The sequence below is a fragment of the Coregonus lavaretus genome, assembly GCF_964263955.1.
Source record: "Coregonus lavaretus genome assembly, chromosome: 24".
Lineage (NCBI taxonomy): Eukaryota > Metazoa > Chordata > Actinopteri > Salmoniformes > Salmonidae > Coregonus > Coregonus lavaretus.
Genome location: NC_140011.1, coordinates 3,539,585 through 3,562,808, shown reverse-complemented (window position 1 = coordinate 3,562,808; position 23,224 = coordinate 3,539,585).

The following is a 23,224-nucleotide window of genomic DNA, read 5'->3' as shown; positions in this document are numbered from 1 at the left end:
GGCTAGCAGACAGACAGTTCTGAAGCAGACAGACGAACAGACAGGCAGTCAGGCAGTTTTTTGACTCAATGTTTTTTCCCAAAATTAATATTTCTTATCCTCTGTTTTCCGCTAAATCTTCTTCCACATTCGAGTTTAAGGGTGGGCTAGAGAGGAGGAGAAGCAGTCGTCTTTGCTGAAACAAAGCAGTTTAAAGTTGGCCCTTTTTTTCTCTGTTTTTTTCCCCGCCACTGTCCCCCCTGGTGGGAAGGGTAAACCCCCTGTGTCGAACTTCAAAGGGAGCCCTGAACTCCCCCTGCATTCATCTCAGGCTAACAGCTTAACCGCAGAGTTCAAACAGCTAGAGCACCCACGCCCAGCCCCAGCTAGAGGAGCTAACACACACACACACAGTTCATAGGCACGCGCAGGCAGAGTTTGTGTGGAGACATGCAGACACACACACACACAAACACACTGATACAGTACACACATATTATCATGCTCTCTCCCACACAAACTTAAACACCAACAGCAACAATGATAAGTCAGAACCTGAAACAAGCCTACAAAGCTGAATCAGACACACACACACACACACACATGCACACACACACGCTATCCTTAGTCAGCTGTGATATTTACAGTAACATTTCTCATAACATATTTGTTAGAAGACTAGCCCTAGGTGATAGCGCTCACTTCGAAAATACTGTAAACTGTATGCGACCTACTGAAAAAGAGAAAATTACACATCTCAAGTCGAGATTCTAATTTCCTGTCCCTACTCTAAGCATGATACAATAGGCACACCTCCACAACATGTTGAATTTTTGCAAACTGCTAGAATAGCTGATCTTCTTCTTCTTCTTCTTCTTCTTCTTCTTCTTCTTCTTCTTCTTCTTCTTCTTCTTTGTTTTCAACCACTCTCCTTTTTACTCTCACTCAGTTACTCACTCACTCCAGAAGAGGAGGAGGCGGAGGAGGAAATGAATGAGTGTTCACCAGGACTGATGAATGGGGGAAGAAGGGTCTAGAAACAGATTAACACCGTGGTTGGATCAATAGACATGTGTTTGAACAAACAAGAGCGATGGCCCGACTGGACAAGTGCTCAGTTGTAAAAGGCATGTTAAGGTGCCATGTTGGGATTCCCTACTGTGTGTGCATGCGCGTATGTGTGCCTGCGTGCGTGTGAACATAAGCATTACGCTGCATCCACCATAACACCTGCTAAATTGTGTATGCGACCAATAATATTAGATTTGATTTGATCCGTAATTTCTGTCTGTCTGTAATGTAAGTAGGGAGCCGACTTAGGATATTGACGCGTTTCCTACGTACACCTTTCCTACGCGCTTCTCAGTAGTTGGTATTCAGACTTACCTTATGCAGGTGCGTAACGGGCTTTGCAGGCATGGTTCCCTTGCGTGCGCTGAATACATTTAATTCAGCGGTTCCCAAACTAGGCGTCAGGACCCCATGTGGGGTCGCCTGATATGAAAATGGGGTCATGGGAGAATTTCTAAAATCCTGGTAAAAAATTATAATAATGAAATATAGATATATCGTCTTGGTCTCTCAAAATCATTGTAATGTGGCTAACCTTAAAAATCTGAATGAAAATGATTCAAATCTAAAAGTAAAGATTCAACCATAGAGTGCCCTTAGATCGTGGGAAAAGGCCGTGCTTGACTGTTGCACTTGAATCATTCCCACAGGGAATGGCCAAGCCCGCTTTGCTATGAAACCACACACTCTTGCAGAGACTTTGATATTACCGGCCGCAATTGTTTTGGTGAAAACAATGTGTTGGGAGGCAGAGGCACAGAAACTCACATCAATAGCCTACCTTTGTCAGATAACACTGTGAAACTAAGAATTGATGCTATAGCTAGTAATCAAGAGGAAACTCTGACTGAACGACTCAAAAACTCCCCACCTTATGCTCTCCAAATTGACGTGAGGGCCGGGATGCATTTACTTTTGTTTGCTACATGTCGGGGGATTCTATTCACAAGGACATAATGTTCCGTCTCACGATTCCCGAGCATGAAACGGCACAGGGGATGTTCAGTGTGCTGGCTATATTAACGAAAAACTGATTCGATAGGATCGAATGGTGGGCTTTTGCACAGATGGGGCTCCATCTATCACAGGACGGCGGGCAGGCCTCTGCACTCTAGTTATGAATGAGTCTCCCTCTGCCATATGGACGCATTGTATACACCTACTGAGCTATAATGGAAACACAGAGAGCAACTGGGTGGCAAAAGAGCTGAGCGCAGAACTCTGAGATATGCAGCAGGTAACTTTGATTGTAAACTATAACGCACATGCCTGTTGGCAAAACTATGTAGAGATATGGGATCAGAGAATTACAATATTCTATTTCACATCGAGGCTTTGTTGGTTATCGAGTGTTGGAAAGATTTTTCGAATTGAGACAGGAACTGTTGTCATTCACAATGGATGTAAAAAAAAACATACTTTTTTGTTGACTTTCTGTGTAATGAAAATAAAATGTGTATCCTTGCCTATGTAACAGCCATATTTGGGAAACTGAACGAACTGACGCAAGTATGCAGGGGAAATACAAAATAAATCTACAGATGAGTGACCGAATCAGCTAAATCTGTTTCATTGTGATTCTGGCTCAGTTGACATGCAGGTAAGTGAAATTGAACAGCTGATCGAGCTGTCATGTGACCGAATGCTGCAGACAATGCATTCACGGGTCACTATGGAGGAGTTTTGGTTCCTGACTCAAAGCGAATACTGTGCCGTCTCCCTCTGAGCATTAAAACTCATGTTACACTGATTCAGTGCTCTCGTCTGCATTAAAAACAAAGAGATCCAGGTTGGATGTGGCAGGAGAGATGAGGTGCGCTCTGTCGACCACGCCACCTGACTTTGAGAAGCTCCGACGCGACATGCATCAAGCACACCCATCTCATTAGTGATGATAAGAGAAATTATGTCAGACTCATTTGCAATTGACTCTCATAGCCCCACGTTAAAAGTATATGATGGTGAGTTGAGAATACAATCAGAAATACTGTTAGAATGTTTTGCAATTGACTGCAATAGCCCCAATTTCAAAAGTAACATGGTTGGGGTCGCGATAATTTTCAGATATCAAAATGGGGTCGTTGACCAAAAAAGTTTGGGAACCCCTGATTTAATCCAACTGCTGAAAGCCCTCCCACTTGCTGGCCAACATATTTTCTCGTTGGGTTTTCATTCAATAGGGTTTTCAGTACATTTGTGACGTGGTCTATCATAATCAGTCGGAAGACGCTATGGCAAATTTGCATATAAATTGTGTTTTTGTCAAAATGTAGATTTTTCGCTGTTTGGGGGTTTCATCTGGTTTTAACAAAACTATGTCTTTGCTTTCATAATCTGTATGTCTTATTGTCAAATTCAGAGTATAAATATAGTTTTGAATCTTATACACGTAGGATAAAACATAGCAACGGAGCACTTTCACATCGGTTCAGTCTATGCTAGCTTGTAAGACATCAGGTTTTCGCTACACTATCAAAATCTTCCCCTATTCCGAAATCATGAATGAATAACAACCTAGCTAGCTATATACACTACAAAAGTATGTGGACACCCCTTCAAATTTGTGGATTCGGCTATTTCAGCCACACCCGTTTCTGACAGGTGCATAAAATCGAGCACACAGCCATGCAATCTCCATAGACAAATATTGGCAGTAGAATGGCCTTACTGAAGAGCTCAGTGACTTTCAACGTGGCACCGTCATAGGATGCCAACTTTCCAACAAGTCAGTTCGTAAAATTTCTGCCCTGCTAGAGCTGCCCCGGTCAACTGTATTGTTATTGTGAAGTGGAAATGTCTAGTTACAACAATGGCTCAGCCGTGAAGTGGTAGGCCACACAAGCTCACAGAACAGGACCGCCAAGTGCTGAAGCACATAGCGCGTAAAAAGAATCTGTCCTCGGTTGCAACACTCACTACTGAGTTCCAAACTGCCTCTGGAAGCAACATCAGCACAATAACTGTTTGTCGGCAGCCGCACACAAGCCTAAGGTCACCATGCGCAATGCCAAGCGTCGGCTGGAGTGGTGTAAAGCTTGCGCAATTGGACTGGAGCAGTAGAAACGCGTTCTCTGGAGAACGCTACCTGCCCCAATGCATAGTGCCAATTGTAAAGTTTGGTGGAGGAGGAATAATTGTCTGGGGCTGTTTTTCATGGGTCAGGCTAGGCCCCTTAGTTCCAGTGAAGGGAATTCTTAACGCTACAGCATACAATGACATTCTAGATGATTCTGTGTTTCCAACTTTGTGGCAATAGTTTAGGGAAGGCCCTTTCCGCATGACAATGCCCCCGTGCACAAAGCGAGGTCCATACAGAAATGATTGTCAAGATCGGTGTGGAAGAACTTGACTCAACCTCATCGAACACCTTTGGGATGAATTGGAACGCCGACTGTGAGCCAGGCCTAATCGCCCAACATCAGTGCCCGACCTCACTAATACTCTTGTGGCTGAATGGAAGCAAGTCTCCGCAGCAATGTTCCAACATCTAGTGGAAAGCCTTCCCAGAAGAGTGGAGGCTGTTATAGCAGCAAAGGGGGGACCAACTCCATATTAATGCCCATGATTTTGGAATGAGATACTTTTGGTCTTGTAGTGTATTTTGAATTCCTGGGAGAGAGAAATCGCTAGATTGTTAAATAGTAATACTGTGCAGGGAGCTGGTTGAGCTGATCAGTGGCGTCAACTTATTGCCGACTACTTCTTGACACCTGAGCCGGAGAGCGTCTCCATCAGCGACTCCACAGACAGCACAGAAACCGACTCAGCGAGCTCAATGAAGTCGAGGCCAAGCCCCTTGAGGAGGCAACCAAGGAAGACCACCCATTAATGGTGGACCCTAGCCACCGTGCTTCTACATCTGCATTGCTTGCTGTTTGGGGTTTTAGGCTGGGTTTCTGTATAAGCACTTTGTGACATCTGCTGATGTAAAAATACCTTTATGAATATATTTGAATGATTAATTGATTGATCCGTCAATTATGGTGCTTTCGTTGGTCGAGGGGGAATATGTCAGTAATGCTGTGAAAGTAATTGAAAAGGCTCATGAGTTCAGGTGCATTTGCAAGTCCAACGAAGGGAAGCTCTGCTATATGCTTTTACCCCCGAGGAGATGGTCAAGAGACGTAATCAGATGAATGAACTCATCAAAGGTAAGTGCTTGCCATTCAACTTTTAGTCAAGTTTAGTTGGCTTTGAGTGAGTAATGAGTATGTATGTGTGCGTGTGTCTGTCTCTCTATCAGTGTCTGTGTTTGTGTGTGTGTTATGAGGCACAAGTAGACTGACTAGCTAGCTAGAGTAACGTTATTAAAGCCAAGTGTGTGTGTGTTCACACATGCATTTCAATGAGTGCAAGTTATGTGTAGATTGTGTGTTATTGAAAGTGTGTTGATATTACAGTGGTTTCGAAAGTATTCACCCCCTTGGCATTTTTCCTATTTTGTTGCCTTATAACCTGGAATTAAAATGGATTTTTTCATTTGATTTACACAACATGCCTACCACTTTGAAGATACAAAATATTTTTTATTGTGAAACAAACAAGAAATAAGACAAAAAAACAGAACTAGAGCTTGCATAAGTATTCACCAATTCTGACCAGTTTCCCAGTCCCTGCCGATGAAAAACATCCCGACAGCATGATGCTGCCACCACCATGCTTCACTGTGGGGATGGTGTTCTCAGAGTGGTGAGAGGTGTTGGGTTTGCGCCAGACATAGCATTTTCCTTGATGGCCAAAAAGCTACATTTTTGTCTCATCTGACCAGAGTACCTTCTTCCATTTGTTTGGGGAGTCTCCCACATGCCTTTTGGTGAGCAAACGTGTTCTTTAAGCAATGGCTTTTTTCTGGCTCTTCAGTAAAGCCCAGCTCTGTGGAGTGTACGGCTTAAAGTGGTCCTATTGACAGATGCTCCAATCTCCGCTGTGGAGCTTTGCAGCTCCTTCAGGGTTATCTTTGGTCTCTTTGTTGCCTCTCTGATTAATGCCCTCCTTGCCTGGTCCGTGAGTTTTGGTGGGCGGCCCTGTCTTGGCAGGTTTGTTGTGGTGCCATATTCTTTCCATTTTTGAATAATGGATTTAATGGTGCTCCGGGGATGTTCAAAGTTTCGGATATTTCTTTATAACCCAACCCTGTGCTGTACTTCTCCACAACTTTGTCCCAGACCTGTTTGGAGAGCTCCTTGGTCTTCATGGTGCCGCTTGCTTGGTGGTGCCCCTTGCTTAGTGGTGTTGCAGACTCTGGGGCCTTTCAGAACAGGTGTGTATATATACTGAGATCATTTGACAGATCATGTGACACTTAGATTGCACACAGGTGGACTTTATTTAACTAATTATGTGACTTCTGAAGGTAATTCGTTGCACCAGATCTTATTTAGGGGCTTCATAGCAAAGGGGGTGAATACATATGCACGCACTACTTTTCCGTTGTTTATTTGTTTGAGTTTTTTTTAACAAGTTATTTTTTTTCATTTCGCTTCACCAATTTTGACTATTTTGTGTATGTCCGGAGACATTTGAAACCCCACCTCTTTAAGGAATACCTGGGATAGGATAAAGTAATCCTTCTACCCCCCCGCCCCCCCTAAAAAAATAAAAAATAAAAAAATTGTAAAGTGGTTATCCCACTGGCTATAGGGTGAATGCACCAACTTGTAAGTCGCTCTGGATAAGAGCGTCTGCTAAATGATGTAAATGTAAATGTAAATGTTAAATTACAGGTTGTAATGCAACAAAATAGGAAAAACACCAAGGGGGATGAATACTTTTGCAGGGCACTGTAATTGAAAATGTATTGGCAAAAATAGATTATGACGATGGCCGAATGTTAAAGAATTAAAAATGTGTATTTGTCTTATTTATTTTATGGAAAACATTGGCAAGATCGCTGGTTCCATAAACCTGTCCAAGGAAATGGTCAGCTCCAAAAGGAGCAAACAAAAAGAAAGGAAACATCAGAGGACATCATATTTTCTTTGATAGCCAGCAAATCTGCAGAGAAAGGTTACTATACATGGGCGGATTGACAGAAGGGCCGGACCATCTTTTATTGTTTGTCAAAATATATTTTATATTTGAGATTCTTCACCCTTTGCCTTGATGACAGCTTTGCACACTCTTGGCATTATCTCAACCAGCTTCACCTGGAATGCTTTTCCAACAGTCTTGAAGGAGTTCCCACATTTGCTGAGCACTTGTTGGGTGCTTTTCCTTCACTCTGCGGTCCAACTCATCCCAAACCATCTCAATTTGGTTGCAACACTCCATCACTCTCCTTGGTCAAATAGCCCTTACACTGCCTGGAGGCAACTTATTTTGTACATAATGTTGCTGCTACCAACTCTTATGACCGAAAAGAGCTTCTGGACATCAGAACAGCAATTACTCACCTTGAACTGGACAAATCATTTTTCTATAATGAGTCGGACTAGAGGGATTTGCTCCAGACACCCGACAGGGCCTTCATCCCCGTCATTCGCAGTAGAAAGAAAAGGAGATATCGTGCAAGGAGATCGGGGTGCCTGGTAAGGAGCCGGTGACGAGTGGTTAATCTGCCTATGCCATCGATACTATTGGCCAATTTACAATCGCTTGATAATAAAGTGGACGAACTACAGGCACGTATATCCTACCAACGGGACATTAAAAACTGTAATATCTTATGTTTCACTGAGTCGTGGCTGAACAGAGACATGAATAACATACAGCTGGCGGGTTATACACTGTATCGGCAGAATAGAACAGCAGCCTCTGGTAAGACAAGGGGTGGCGGTCTATGTATTTTCTAAACAACAGCTGGTGCACGATATCTAAAGAAATCTTGAGGTTTTGCTCGCCTGATGTAGAGTATCTCATGATAAGCTGTAGACCACAATATCTACCAAGAGAGTTTTCATCTATATTCTTCGTAGCTGTCTATTTACCACCACAAACTGATGCTGGCACTAAGACCGCACTCAATGAACTGTATAAGCAAACAGGAAAACGTTCATCCAGAGGCGGCGCTCCTAGTGCAGGGAAACTTAAATCCGTTTTACCTAATTTCTACCAGCTTGTTAAATGTGCAACCAGAGGGAAAAAACTCTAGACCACCTTTACTCCACACACAGAGACATGTACAAAGCTCTCCCTCACCCTCCATTTGGCAAATCTGACCATAATTCTATCCTCCTGATTCCTGCTTACAAGCAAAAACTAAAGCAGGAAGCACCAGTGACTCGGTCAATAAAAAAGTGGTCAGATGAAGCAGATGGCATTGTGGAGTACACCACATCATTCACTGGCTTCATCAATAGTGCATCGATGACGTCGTCCCCACAGTGACTGTACGTACAGTACATACCCCAACCAGAAGCCATGGATTACATGCAACATCTGCACAGAGCTAAATGGTAGAGCTGTCGCTTTCAAGGAGCGGGACTCTAACCCGGAAGCTTATAAGAAATCCCGCTATGCCCTCCGATGAACCATCAAACAGGCAAAGCGTCAATATAGGACTAAGTTCGAATACAGGACTAAATCGAATCGTACTTCACCGGCTTCGACGCTCGTCGGATGTGGCAGGGCTTGCAAACTATTACAGACTACAAAGGGAAGCACAGCTGCGAGCTGCCCAGTGACACGAGCCTACCAGACGAGCTAAATAACTTCAATGCTCGCTTCGAGGCAAGTAACACAGCAACATGCATGAGCGCATCAGGTGTTCCGGACGACTGTGTGATCACGCTGTCCGTAGACGATGTGAGTAAGACATTTAAACAGGTCAACATTCACAAGGCCGTAGACGTGTACTCCGAGCATGCGCTGACCATCTGGCAAGTGTCTTTACTGACATTTTCAACCTCTCCCTGTCTGAGTCTGTAATGCCAACATGTTTCAAGCAGACCACCATAGTCCCTGTGCCCAAGAACAAGGTAACCTGCCTAAATGACAACCGACCCGTAGCACTCACGTCTGTAGCCATGAAGTGCTTTGAAAGGCTGGTCATGGCTCACATCAAAACCATTATCCCAGAAACCCTAGACCCACTCCAATTTGCACACTGCCCCAACAGATCCACAGATGATGCCATCTCAATTGCGCTCACACTGCCCTTTCACACCAGGACAAAAGGAACACCTATGTGAGACTGCTATTAATTGACTACAGCTCAGCGTTCAACACCATAGTGCCCTCAAAGCTCATCACTAAGCTATGGACCCTGGGACTAAACACCTCCCTCTGCAACTGTATCCTGGACTTCCTGACGGGCCGCCCCCAGGTGGTAAGGGTAGGTAACAACACATTCGCCACGCTGATCCTCAACACAGGGGCCCCTCAGGGGTGCGTGCTCAGTCCCCACCTGTACTCCCTGTTCACTCATGAATGCATGGCCAGTTACGACTCCAACACCATCATTACGTTTGCTGATGACACAACAGTGGTAGACCTGATCACCGACAACGACGAGACAGCCTATAGGGAGGAGGTCAGAGACCTGGCCGTGTGATGCCAGGACAACAACCTCTCCCTCAACGTGATCAAGACAAAGGAGAAGATTGTGGACTACAGGAAAAAGAAGAGGACCGAGCACGCCCCCATTCTCATCGACTTGGCTTTGAAATCTTTGAAATTGTTGCATGTTGCGTTTTTATTTTTGTTCAATATATATTCATGCAACAACTTGTTCAACTACAAATGTTAGTCTATTTATTGAGACTACCAGACCAATATGGACCTTGTAGAAGTCATAAGGGCATGAAATCAGCAGAAGGCAAGGCAGGTTGATGTGCTCAGTGTAGATTTATTGATGATCCAATGGTGATCCAATGGTGAAAGCGCCATATCATACAAAATGTACAAGTAGATTAACCAAATATACACTGGCAAAGGCCAAAATAAATAGCCTCTGTATCAGGCATAACCTGTCCTATCTGAACAGACACAGGTAGAGGGCAAGACTACAAGTCTCCCCTTGAGAAACGAAATCGAATCTGTCTAACACGAGCTCAAACAGGTAGCCTGCATATAAGCACTTGGTCCCTCCCAGAACCATACAATTACCCAGATGGTAATTACAACCAATAAACTGGTTCTACATTGGGCGGATTTGATTATGTCACGATCGTCTACCAATGAGGAGGACCAAGGCGCAGCGTTGAATGTAAACATGATACGACTTTATTAAATCAAGCACGAACAAAACAATAAACGACTCGTAACGTCCAACGGTAAACATATACCGACACGGAACAAAAACCCACAAACACAAAGTGAAAAACAGACAGTTAAATATGGCTCCCAATCAGAGACAACCAGCCAACAGCTGACACTCGTTGCCTCTGATTGGGAGTCACTAAGGCAAACATAGAAAACAACAAACCAGAAACCCCAACATAGAAACACACCACATAGAACAAACACACCCTGGCTCAACAACTAGAGTCCCATAGCCAGGGTGTGACAGATTATGCTGAGCCACAGGACATTACGTCATCTGGCGAAAGCGGGGAGGGAGGAGCGCCCTCCTTAAATTGAACAGTAATCTGGCCGGGATTTCCTTGTCCCATTGCGCTCTAGCGACTCCTTGTGGCGGGCCGGGCGCCTGCAAGCTGACTTTGGTCGCAAGTTGGACGGTGTTTCCTACGACACATTGGTGCAGCTGGCATCCGGATTAAGCGAGCAGTGTCAAGAAGCAGTGAGGCTTGGCAGGGTCGTGTTTTGGAGGATGCATGGCTCTCGACCTTCGCCTCTCCCGAGTCCGTATGGGAATATTTCTTTTTTGTTGTTGTTTTTTTTAAAGATTTTGATTGGGAAGGCAGATAAAGCTCAAAAGCAATCACTTTTGCGTGTGAAAAAAAAAACTGAATCCTACTCATTACTCCACATGCTCCTACATCACTTTGTTTGAGCAGACTTCACCATGGGCTTTGAACTGGGTACCTGGCTCATGTCAGTGCAAAACACGCCTACACAGGCAAGATTAATCGAACCCCGTCACTGTAAAAGGCAATTTCCACATCCATTGTTACATTCGTCTTAATCATACTTAATGATTATTAATGATATTTCATCACCATTCTAATTCAACGTAGTGTGGCACGCAGGACACATAGCCTATTTCTATGTGCACTGAGTCGCTTGCACTCCTATTATGCACAACCAGAATGATAGAGACATAGCACACAGACACACGGAACTCCGACATAACCCAGGAAATATGAACAAAGGAAACCATACATTGAATTAAATAAACAGAACCTCTTGAGTCTTGCGAACGTTTATGTGCACAATAAACATGCGCCCACTCAGAGGGTAAGAAATGGTAGGCTAAATGAAAATGCGCATTTAAACGTGTGAAAGCAACACCAAACATTTCAACAAGAGAAGGAAGGGCTCTCCACTGGTGGGAGTTTGGAGAGCGCAAGTGGAGAGACGCGCCTATGTTTTGTTTTGTTTTTCGCACACCAAGCAAGGAGTTTTGTATGGAGGTCAATGAGAGAGTGTCGAATTTGGTCAACAAAAACATTTATGACTTATTTGATACGTGAAGTTTATTTGATTGAATAGAACAGGGGTTCTTAAACTTTTTCAGCTCGAGACCCAAATGAGAAATTGACCATCCTCCTGTGACCCAAATCATCCTCCAACGACCCAAAATAAGAAGAAATAGTGGGTGATTATAGATGTATTCTCATAACTCACAACCCACCTCTCACATGCCCAGGCCCACTTTCGGTCCCGACCCATAGTTTAAGAAACCCTGGAATAGAAGTTTTGTAATGCTGAAGATGTTACGACGTTAAATGTAATGCTGAAGATGTAGGACACGTGACATCCCGGCAACGTTGAGAAAAAACACTTTATTTCTGAGTTGTCTCGAGATGGCTATGCATATTCATGGCATGCGGTAAATAGCATAGCATTACTCTCCATTGAATACAGGTGGTTGCCGTCAACATCCCCCATTGAATATTCAAAACAGGATTACAATAATGAGATGTACCAATCCAAAGAAAGGATAGGCGGGAGCTAGACAGCCCGCCATGCCGCTTTGTGGACAATTGTTAGGGTGGAGAGACATGTATCTTGTCAGTATATTCATAATCTTTGCTCTCCGTCAGTCACTCAGTCAGAACAGAAGATCATAGATCATAAAAAATGGAAAGGTGGTGCTGACAAAGTTAGCGACCAAAAACGGGCTCTTGAGACCGACACTGCTAAATGTCTGAAATTAACCAACTTATTTACTAAAAGTTCTGGTTCTGCTGGTCCGAGTGCTGTGTCTGGGACTTCCTATGTGCTTGCACACATTTTTTTAATGGGTGTAATAGTAAAGACAATAGGTGTGAGTTTCAAGTTTGGAAAAGCTTACAATTTATCCTACCAATTCTACCGACCGGTTATGATTTTCATGTGCGCATTTTCGTGGAACAGTTTAAATAATAACGTTTTAGTTTCAAAATCATTGTCACCTGGTTAATCATAAAAATCTGAATTAAAATCATAAAAATCGAATAGTTAAAATTCAACTAATGCGAGAGCACCAGCCTCTGCCATACGGACACATTGATACACTGTGATCCATTGGCAACTAAAGAAATGAGCGCATGGAATTCAGCGATAGCCTATAGGCCAATGCAGCAGTAGGCTTATAACTTCCATCGTCATCTAAGTAAAATACATAGGCCTAAAGCAGACAAAGAAAAACAATAGAATATATCCTGATAAAAATTAAGGTTCTCTCAATCGCATTAATCTCACTACTCCGCCTGTCTGCCTCCCTTTCTATCTGTCTTGATTTGAGCTATCACTAGTGAAATCAAATCAAATCAAATTGTATTGGCCACATGCGCCGAATACAACAGGTGCAGACATTACAGTGAAATGCTTACTTAGAGCCCTTAACCAACAGTGCATTTATTTTTAATAAAAAAAGCAAAATAAAACAACAACAAAAAAGTGTTGAGAAAAAAAAGAGTAGAAGTAAAATAAAATAACAGTAGGGAGGCTATATATACAGGGGGGTACCGGTGCAGAGTCAATGTGCGGGGGCACCGGCTAGTTGAGGTAGTTGAAGTAATATGTACATGTGGGTAGAGTTAAAGTGACTATGCATAAATAATTAACAGAGTAGCAGCAGCGTAAAAAGATGGGGTGGGGGGCAGTGCAAATAGTCTGGGTAGCCATGATTAGCTGTTCAGGAGTCTTATGGCTTGGGGGTAGAAGCTGTTGAGAAGTCTTTTGGACCTAGACTTGGCACTCCGGTACTGCTTGCCGTGCGGTAGCAGAGTGAACAGTCTATGACTAGGGTGGATGGAGTCCTTGACAATTTTGAGGGCCTTCCTCTGACACCGCCTGGTATAGAGGTCCTGGATGGCAGGAAGCTTGGCCCCAGTGATGTACTGGGCCGTACACACTACCCTCTGTAGTGCCTTGCGGTCGGAGGCCAAGCAGTTGCCATACCAGGCGGTGATGCAACCAGTCAGGATGCTCTCGATGGTGCAGCTGTATAATTCTTTGAGGATCTGAGGACCCATGCCAAATCTTTTCAGTCTCCTGAGGGGGAATAGGCTTTGTCATGCTCTCTTCACGACTGACTTGGTGTGTTTGGACCATGATAGTTTGTTGGTGATGTGGACACCAAGGAACTTGAAGCTCTCAACCTGTTCCACTACAGCCCCATCGATGAGAATGGGGGCGTTCTCAGTCCCTTTTATTTCCTGTAGTCCACAATCATCTCCTTTGTCTTGGTCACGTTGAGGGAGAGGTTGTTATCCTGGCACCACACGGCCAGGTCTCTGACCTCCTCCCTATAGGCTGTCTCATCGTTGTCGGTGATCAGGCCTACCACTGTTGTGTCGTCGGCAAACTTAATGATGGTGTTGGAGTCGTGCCTGGCCTTGCAGTTATGGGTGAACAGGGAGTACAGGAGGGGACTGAGCACGCACCCCTGAGGGGCCCCTGTGTTGAGGATCAGTGTGGCAGATGTGCTGTTACCTACCCTTACCACCTGAGGGCGGCCCGTCCAGGATCCAGTTGCAGAGGGAGGTGTTTAGTCCCAGGATTCTTAGCTTAATGATGAGCTTTGAGGGCACTATGGTGTTGAATGCTGAGCTGTAGTCAATGAATAGCATTCTCATGTAGGTGTTCCTCTTGTCCAGGTGGGAAAGGGCAGTGTGGAGCGCAATAGAGATTGCATCATCTGTGGATCTGTTGGGGCGGTATGCAAATTGGAGTGGGTCTAGGGTTTCTGGGATAATGATGTTAATGTGAGCCATGACCAGCCTTTCAAAGCACTTCATGGCTACAGACGTCAGTGCTAAGGGTCGGTAGTCATTTAGGCAGGTTATCTTAGTGTCCTTGGGCACGGGGACTATGGTGGTCTGCTTGAAACATGTTGGTATTACAGACTCAGTCAGGGACATGTTGAAAATGTCAATGAAGACACTTGCCAGTTGGTCAGCACATGCTCGGAGTACACGTCCTGGTAATCCGTCTGGCCCTGTGGCATTGTGAATGTTGACCTGCTTAAAAGTCTTACTGACATCGACTACGGAGAGAGTCATCCAGAACAGCTGGTGCTCTCATGCATGCTTCAGTGTTGCTTGCCTCGAAGCGTGCATAGAAGTAGTTTAGCTCGTCTGGAAGTCTTGTGTCACTGGGCAGCTCGCGGCTGTGCTTCCCTTTGTAGTCTGTAATAGTTTTCAAGCCCTGCCACATCCCACGAGTGTCAGAGCCAGTGTAGTACGATTCAATCTTAGTCCTGTATTGACTCTTTGCCTGTTTGATGGTTCGTCGGAGGGCATAGCGGGATTTCTTATAAGCGTCCGGGTTAGAGTCCCGCTCCTTGAAAGCGGCAGCTCTACCCTTTAGCTCAGTGCGGATGTGTCCTGTAATCCATGGCTTCTGGTTGGGGTATGTACGTAAATACGGTCACTGTGGGGACGACATCATCGATGCACTTATTGATGAAGCCAGTGACTGATGTGGTGTACTCCTCAATGCTATCTGAAGAATCCCGGGAACATGTTCCAGTCTGTGCTAGCAAAACAGTCCTGTAGCTTAGCATCTGCGTCATCTGACCACTTTTTTATTAACCGAGTCACTGGTGCTTCCTGCTTTAGTTTTTGCTTTTAAGCAGGAATCAGGAGGATAGAGTTATAGTCAGATTTGCCAAATGGAGGGCGAGGGAGAGCTTTGTATGCGTCTCTGTGTGTGGAGTAAAGGTGGTCTAGAGTTTTTTTTCTTCTGGTTGCACATTTAACATGCTGGTAGAAATTAGGTAGAACGGATTTAAGTTTCCCTGCATTAAAGTCCCTGGCCACTAGGAGCGCTGCCTCTGGATGAGCGTTTTCCTGTTGACGTATGGCCTTATACAGCTCATTCAGTGCAATCTTAATGCCAGCATTGGTTTGTGGTGGTAAATAGACAGCTATGAAAAATATAGATGAAAACTCTCTTGGTAAATAGTGTGGTCTACAGCTTATCATAAGATACTCTACCTCAGGCGAGCAAAACCTCGAGACATCCTTAGTATTTGATTTTGTGCACCAGCTGTTGTTTACAAATATACACAGACCGCCACCCCTTGTCTTACCGGAGTCAGCCGTTCTATCTTGCCGATGTAGCGTATAGCCCGCTAGCTGTATGTTGTCCATGTCGTCGTTCAGCCACGACTCGGTGAAACATAAGATATTACAGTTTTTAATGTCCCGTTGGTAGAATAACCGTAATCTTAGGTCATCCCATTTATTCTCAAATGATTGAAGATTGGCTAATAGGATTGATGGGAGGGGCAGTTTACTCGCTCGCCGTCGGATCCTTACAAGGCACCCAGACCTACGTCCACGATATCTCTGTCTTTTCCTCATGCGAATGACGGGGATTTGGGCCTTGTCGGGTGTCTGTAGGATATCCTTCGCGGCCGCCTCGTTGAAGAAAAAATCTTTGTCCAATACGAGGTGAGTAATCGCTGTCCTGATATCCAGAAGCTCTTTTTGGTTATAAGAGACGATGGCAGAAACATTATGTACAAAATAAATTACAAATAACGTGGAAAAACACACATAATAGTACAATTGGTTAGAGGGCTGTAAAACGGCAGCCATCTTCTCCGGCGCCACTTTAAAACATGGCAGCCCATGCTCTTTCATGTGTGCGCCCTCAACATGATCAGGACAAAGAAAACAGACACATGCTCATTGCTCACATGGAGCATACCAAACAAAAGACAATGAAAAAATTGTAGCAGGTTTTGAACTCTGCAAACAATGTTTTCACTCAGAGAATGAGAACGATAAATGACTGTAATTAATACATGCATTAACAAAATGTATGTAACCAAATGATTAATGGTACATTTACTAGGCCTAGGATATATGCACCCGCCTTTGAGCACCACTACTGATGACTGGTCATTGGTCAACAGTCAAGACATGCAACTTTTAGCTTCTGAAGCACAGATTAGATGTTTTTGAGACAAGAATTTGGTGCAATGCCGTAGGCCTATGTTAGTGACCAGATCAAATAGGCAAAGGTATAACTATAAAATACAAATGCTACACTATATATAGCCTATTATATATTATTATTTTCTCACCCATCTACACACAAAACCTCATAATGACAAAGTGAAAACATGTTTTTAGACAATTTTCCAAATGTATTGAAAATGAAATACAGAAATATCTCATTTAAATAAGTATTTACCCCCATTTGCTATGACACTCCAAATTGAGCTCAGGTGCATCCAATTTCCTTTGATCATCCTTGAGATATCACTACAACTTGATTGGAGTCCACCTGTGGCCAATTCAATTGTCTGGACATGATTTAGAAAGAAACACACCTCTCTATATAAGGTCCCACAGATGACAGTGCATGTCAGAGCATTGACTATACCATGGAACTGTCCGTAGACCTCCGAGATAGAATTGTGATGAGACATATATCTGGGCAAGGTTATAAAACAAAGTTTCCAAGACCACAGTGGTCTCCATCATTGGGAAATTGAAAACATGTGGAACTACCCAGACTCTGCCTGGAGCTGATTGTCCGACAAAACTGAGCAACCGGGCAAGAAGGACCTTGGTCAAGGAGGTGACCAAGAACCAAATGACCACTAAGACAGAACTACAGAGTTTATTGGCTGAGATGGGAGAACCTGCCAGAAAGACAACAGTCTCAACAGCACTTCACCAATCTGGGCTTTATGGGAGAGTGGACAGACGGAAGCCAATCTTGAGAAAAAGTCACATCACAGCACACCTGGAGTTTGCAAAAAGGCACGTGAAAGACTGAGAGCATAAGGTATAAGATTATGTAGTCTGACAAGACAAAAATTTAACTATTTGGCTTGAATGCACAGCTCATCACCCGTCTAACACCATCCCTACTGTGAAGCATGATGGTGGCAGCATCATACTATGGGGGCGCTTTTCAGCGGCAGGGACTGGGAGATTGGTAAGGATAGAGGGAACCATGAATGGAGCCAAATACAGGCAAATCCTTGATGAGAACCTGCTCCAGAGAGCAAACGACCTTAGACTGGGGACGAAGATTTACATTCCAACAGGACAATGAACCCAAGCATACAGCCAAAGCAACGCTGGGATGGCTTCAGAACAAGAATGTGAAAGTACTTGAGTGGCCCAGCCAAAGCCTAGACTTACATCCTATTGAAAATCTGTGGAAATACTTAATTTCTTCAGTGATTTATGCTGTTCATTTATTCAGTAATTGTCTTTGTCTAATATGTGTTTAATCATTCACAACTAGGATGTTGCTGGGCCCAGTACAGGCAGTGTGGTCCCCTCATCTTCTGGTCCCAGTGATGCTAGGCGTAGCACAGACAGCTCAGCTGCTGCAACAGGGTCAAGTGGAGTGGAGGTAGGAAGACAACACAAAGAGAGAGACACACACGGACACACACATGGTCACTACTGCTGCTACTATTTACTTTATTGCACATCCCAGCATATTCTGTAGTATTCCTTGTATATTAATATTATATTCTGCATATTCCTATTGTGTATATATTCCTATTACCCTTCCTACTTATTTTTTAATATTTTTATATTACTGTAATTTTATATATATATATATATATATATATATATGTGTATTGCACTGTTGAAAGCCTGTGAGTAAGCATTTCGCTGCAACGTTTGCATCCTGTATTCTGGACATGTAACCAATAAACTTTGATTTGATGATAGCCAGATACTAATTTGCTAAATAAGTAGTTAGGCTTTTATAAGGTATTAAAAACCAATGGTAACCTATTAGGCATTAATTAAATATGTGTTCTTCTTTATCTAATAAATGTGTTTATTAATTTACAACTAGGACGTTGCTGGGTACAGTCCAGGCAGTGTGGTCCCCTGGTCTTCTGGTACCAGTGTTGTGAGAAAGGATGTTAGGCTTAGCAAAGAAATAGAGAGAGAGACACAGATGTACTGCCAGTTTCTTAATATATAATAGTAATTAACACTAGCGTAGGGAGGAACACATGACATATGACACAATAATCCTAATTATGTCTACATAGACACACACTTAAAAACTGCAAATTAGTTCATAATGTGTGTTCCTTATAATAATCTAATAAGTGTTTTATTCATTCACAACTAAGATGATGCTAGGCCTAGCACAAACAGTGAATCAGATAATGATGACGCCCATCATCAAGTTGAGAAAAGAGAGCAAGCAAGAGAGGCAAATGCCGCAGAAAAATCAACAGAGGAGAACAAGGAGAATCTGAAGCGCAAACATCAACTCGACAGGTTCACCTTTACAGAAGCCTATAGCTTGGGTTTCCAAATTTCGTCCACACAAATTATGAGGGCACACAATAAAAAATCTGAATAAAAGCACTGCTATTTACAGCCTACTTCACTGTGGAAAAGGGGCCGCAATACATGTCACACTGATATGATTTTCAGTTTGCTTCCATATGACTGGTTTCACATTCTTCTCCAGGGATCATAAGGAAAAATGATCTAAAACAATTGCTATGTGTATTTACAATCCCCTTCTCAAAAACGGATTACTCATTTACCTAGCTCTTATTAATAGCTCTTATCAATTTATAAACTACAGTGCATGGAGAATGCTGCTATTTATTTAGGAAAAAAAAGAAAGTAGATACTCAACCTTATTCATGGTTTCCTCACACGTAAATGTGGTGGAATTATGAGGGAATTAAGTCAAGTGTCACGATCGTCGAAAGGATTGGACCAATGCGCAGCGTGGAATGCGAACATACTTTATTAAATATTCACCACACGAACAAAACAACAAAAACGATACGTGAAGTCCTTGGTAACAAAACACAAACCATACACGGAACAAGATCCCACAATACACTGTGCCAAACAGGCTGCCTAACTATGGTTCCCAATCAGAGACAACAAGCAACAGCTGATTCTCGTTGCCTCTGATTGAGAACCACCCCGGCCAACATAGATACACATGAACTAGATCCTAACATAGAAACACAAACACATAGAATCTACACACCCTGGCTCAACGTATAAGAGTCCCAGAGCCAGGGCGTGACATCAAGGTCAGAATACGGTGTATCTGTAGACACAACTTTGCCACACCTTAATTTCTTAGAACTCCACCCCGAACGAATAGCAGGTGAATAGCATGTATTCTCATGCTTAAGTTCAAGGTCAGAATACGCCTAGAGAAGAAAGTGCATTCCATTTATGCGTGCTTAACTCGAGTCTGAATTGGCCCCAAAGTCTTTAAAGATGAGTAGTGCAGCACTCACTGAAATGTGTCATCACAACACTCTTAAAACATGTTCTTTGTTTTGGTCTTTGTATCCAAAATTTGACATGAAAGGATGTCTTCTACATGTGGCATACATACACGACACACACACTGGCACAGAAACCTAGATGATCCAACTCACCAGCGGGCATAGTCACACACTCACTACACTAATGCAACAAGCACACAACAGGCATGAACACATGCGCACACACATAAAACCTAGACAATACAACTCAACAGTTGCCACAGACAGACCCCCACCCACCACCCCCAAAAAAATAATAGTAATGAAATTGTTTTATTACATTTAGGAACTCAGTTCGGATTTCAACATACTCTTGAAAGTTGTAATAGTAGAATGCACAAGGTGCAATTTCGAAATTGGGTAGTGCATCATCAGTTTTCCTCTTGTCATGTCAGTCATTTCATACCTTAGAGAGCTATTTATAACTTGTCAGAAATGTCCAGATCAACTAGTCTGTTACAGGAGGGGGTCGCAGTTCCGGAGCGACCCACTAGGTGTCATCCTCCGACAACCTTAGGCACCTCCTTACTCACAGTCTGGCCTAATCATCATCCTATTGGTGTCACCTGTGTCTACCTGTTCACCTATGTATTTATGCCTTCACTTCCCTGTGTTCCCTTGCTTAGCTTCCTAGCCGCTCCCCTGACAGCCCTCACACAGACGAGCGTGCGCACCTTCGCCTGGACCCCGGATGTGGGGAACGCATTCGACGTGCTTAAGCACCACTTTACATCGGCCCCGGTCCTAGGGCATCCTGTTCCGTCCCTACCATTCTTTGTGGAGGTGGATGCTTCAGACGATGCGGTGGGAGCAATCCTGTCCCAGCGGTTCCTCACGGTTCCTCATGGTTCCTCCCGTCGGCTCTCCCCGGGGGAGCGGAATTACGACGTGGGGAACCATGAGCGCTAGTGGTCAAGCTCGCCCTGGAGGAGTGGAGGCATTGGCTAGAGGGACCGCCCATCCATTCGTCGTATGGACTGACCATAAGAACTTAGCCTACATTCGGGGGCCAAGTGGCTGAACTCGCGCAAGGCCAGGTGGGCGTTGATCTTCACCAGGTTCGGGTTCACGATCTCATACCGTCCGGGGTCGAAGAACACCAAGCCTGACGCGCTCTCCCGGCAGTTCGACCCCATTGTCCCCAACACCCTGATTGCTGCCCCAGTTTTGTGGGAAATCAATAGGCTGGTCAGAGCAGCGCTACGGCGGGAGCCCGATCCAGGCGGAGGTCCATCGGGAAGGATGTACGTACCCAAGGTGGCGCGCTCACGACTGCTTCAGTGGGCGCACGAGTCCGACCTCAACAGCCATCCGGGAGGCGCCACGACGTTGGAGTTTCTGCATAGGAGGTTTTGGTGGCCATCAGCTGAGGGGGATACGCGCGCCTTCATGGCCGCATGCCCGGTGTGAGAGCGCACAAAGAGCTCACGTCAGCCCGCGTCAGGGCTGCTCCGACCCCTGCCTATCCCCAAGCGCCCCCTGTCCCACATCTCGCTGGATTTCATTTTCCGCCCTACCCCCCTCTGATGGATACACAGTCATCCTGGTCATTGTGGACCGGTTTTCGAAGGCTGCCCACTTCATTCCCCTTCTCAAACTCCCGTCGGCCTGGGAGACAGCTAAGTTGGTGGTGCAGCACGTTTTCCGGGTCCACGGCCTTCCCCAAGATGTGGTGTCGGATTGGGGCCCTCTGTTCGTCTCCAGGTTCTGGAAGGTGTTCGCCACCTGCCTCGGCGCCTCTCTCAACTTGTCTACCAGCTTCCATCCCCAGTCGAACGGGCAGACGGAGCATGTCAACTAGGATCTGGAGGGGGTGCTGAGGTGCTACGCCTCCAGCAACCCAGCTACGTGGAGTCAGCAACTGGCGTGGGCGGAGTACGCCCACAACACCCTTCTCTGCTCGTCCACCGGCCTGTCCCCCTTCCAGTGCCAATACGGGTACCAACCCTCCCTATTCCCCGAGCAAGAGGAGGAGGCGACAGACCCGTTGGTCCAGGCCCACATCAGTCGCTGTCGCCGCACCTTGAGGCAGGTACGGGTGGCGCTTAAGTGGGCCTCGGTCAGGTGGGTGGGCAGGATGTTCCCCAATGCTGGAAGTGGGGCCTGAGTGAAGATGTTTGGGATCCCCTGCTATAGACAATACAACTCACCAGAAGGCACATACTGTACATGCACAGACTCAAACTAAAGACTATGGGCTGGTTTCCCTGACACAGATTAAGCCTAGTCCTGGACAAAGAACCACTTCAATAGTGAATCTCCATTGAATATATTTTTTTGTCTAGGACTACACTTGATCTGTGACCTAGAAACTGGCCCTATAAACATACACACACAAAACAATGAATTTAAAATATTTTTTTATCACCTAATTTCTTTATCAACTCATCCAACCATTCATCCATCCAACCATTCATCCATCCATCCATTCATTCATCAATCCATTCTTCATTAATACTACAGAGTACATTGAAGTGTTCCTACATACACTGTACATACATACACATAATGCCGCACACTATGGCTTAGCCCTTGACCCGAAACGTGTAAACTCTATGATATTCCCTGACTCCGAAAATATGCCCCTCCAACCCAACCTACACCACCACCACCCCTTCTTTCTCTCAGTGACTGCCTGGGTTTTCTGCGAACATCGGAGGGGCCACGTGTGTTCGATTAAGGCTGGCTCTAAGCATTTGTTTATGGATGACTATTTCGCTTGCGCTCTGTCTCAGGAATTCAGGGTGTCCCAGATTTCCCAAAACATGCTCTGGGAATTCTGTGACCTGATTCTAAAAATGTGCAAGTTAGAAGATCTATCTTTCTTGTTAGTCGGGATAACCGCATTACTTGAGATTTGAGGTGAGGGATGAGAAAGAAAATGAAGAGGTGGAAGAGACTTTTCAACTTGCCTGCATCAAATGGATCCATGAGGCCAATGAAATCATGTGCTTGATGCGTTAAAATTCTTAAGAGAAAGAAATCTACCAAAACTACAAAACTATAGATGTAATGTGAGGCTATATTATGTAATGAAAAATATCCCTGACTAGTGATGAACAAAAGCCATAGAGAGGACCCCAGCTTGGTGAGAGAGAAGAAAGGCCCATAGGGTCAGGGCCCCCTGTTACAAATCCAATCCAGGATTCAGTTCTCCTCTGTGGGAGAGGTCGCTAGACGGGGTTGGGGTCTACTTGGTTTCTGTGGCCCTCCACAACCCTTTCAAGCTATGGGAAACACTGATCTGTCTCACTCCTCAAGCTACATCCAGCTCCTCTGGAACAAAGTTGTGAGTCACACCCATGTGCATAGACTGGTTCTACAGGATAGAGGCAACACAATGAGAACAGTCTCTCTATCCCTCGCTCTTCCTCTCTGTCT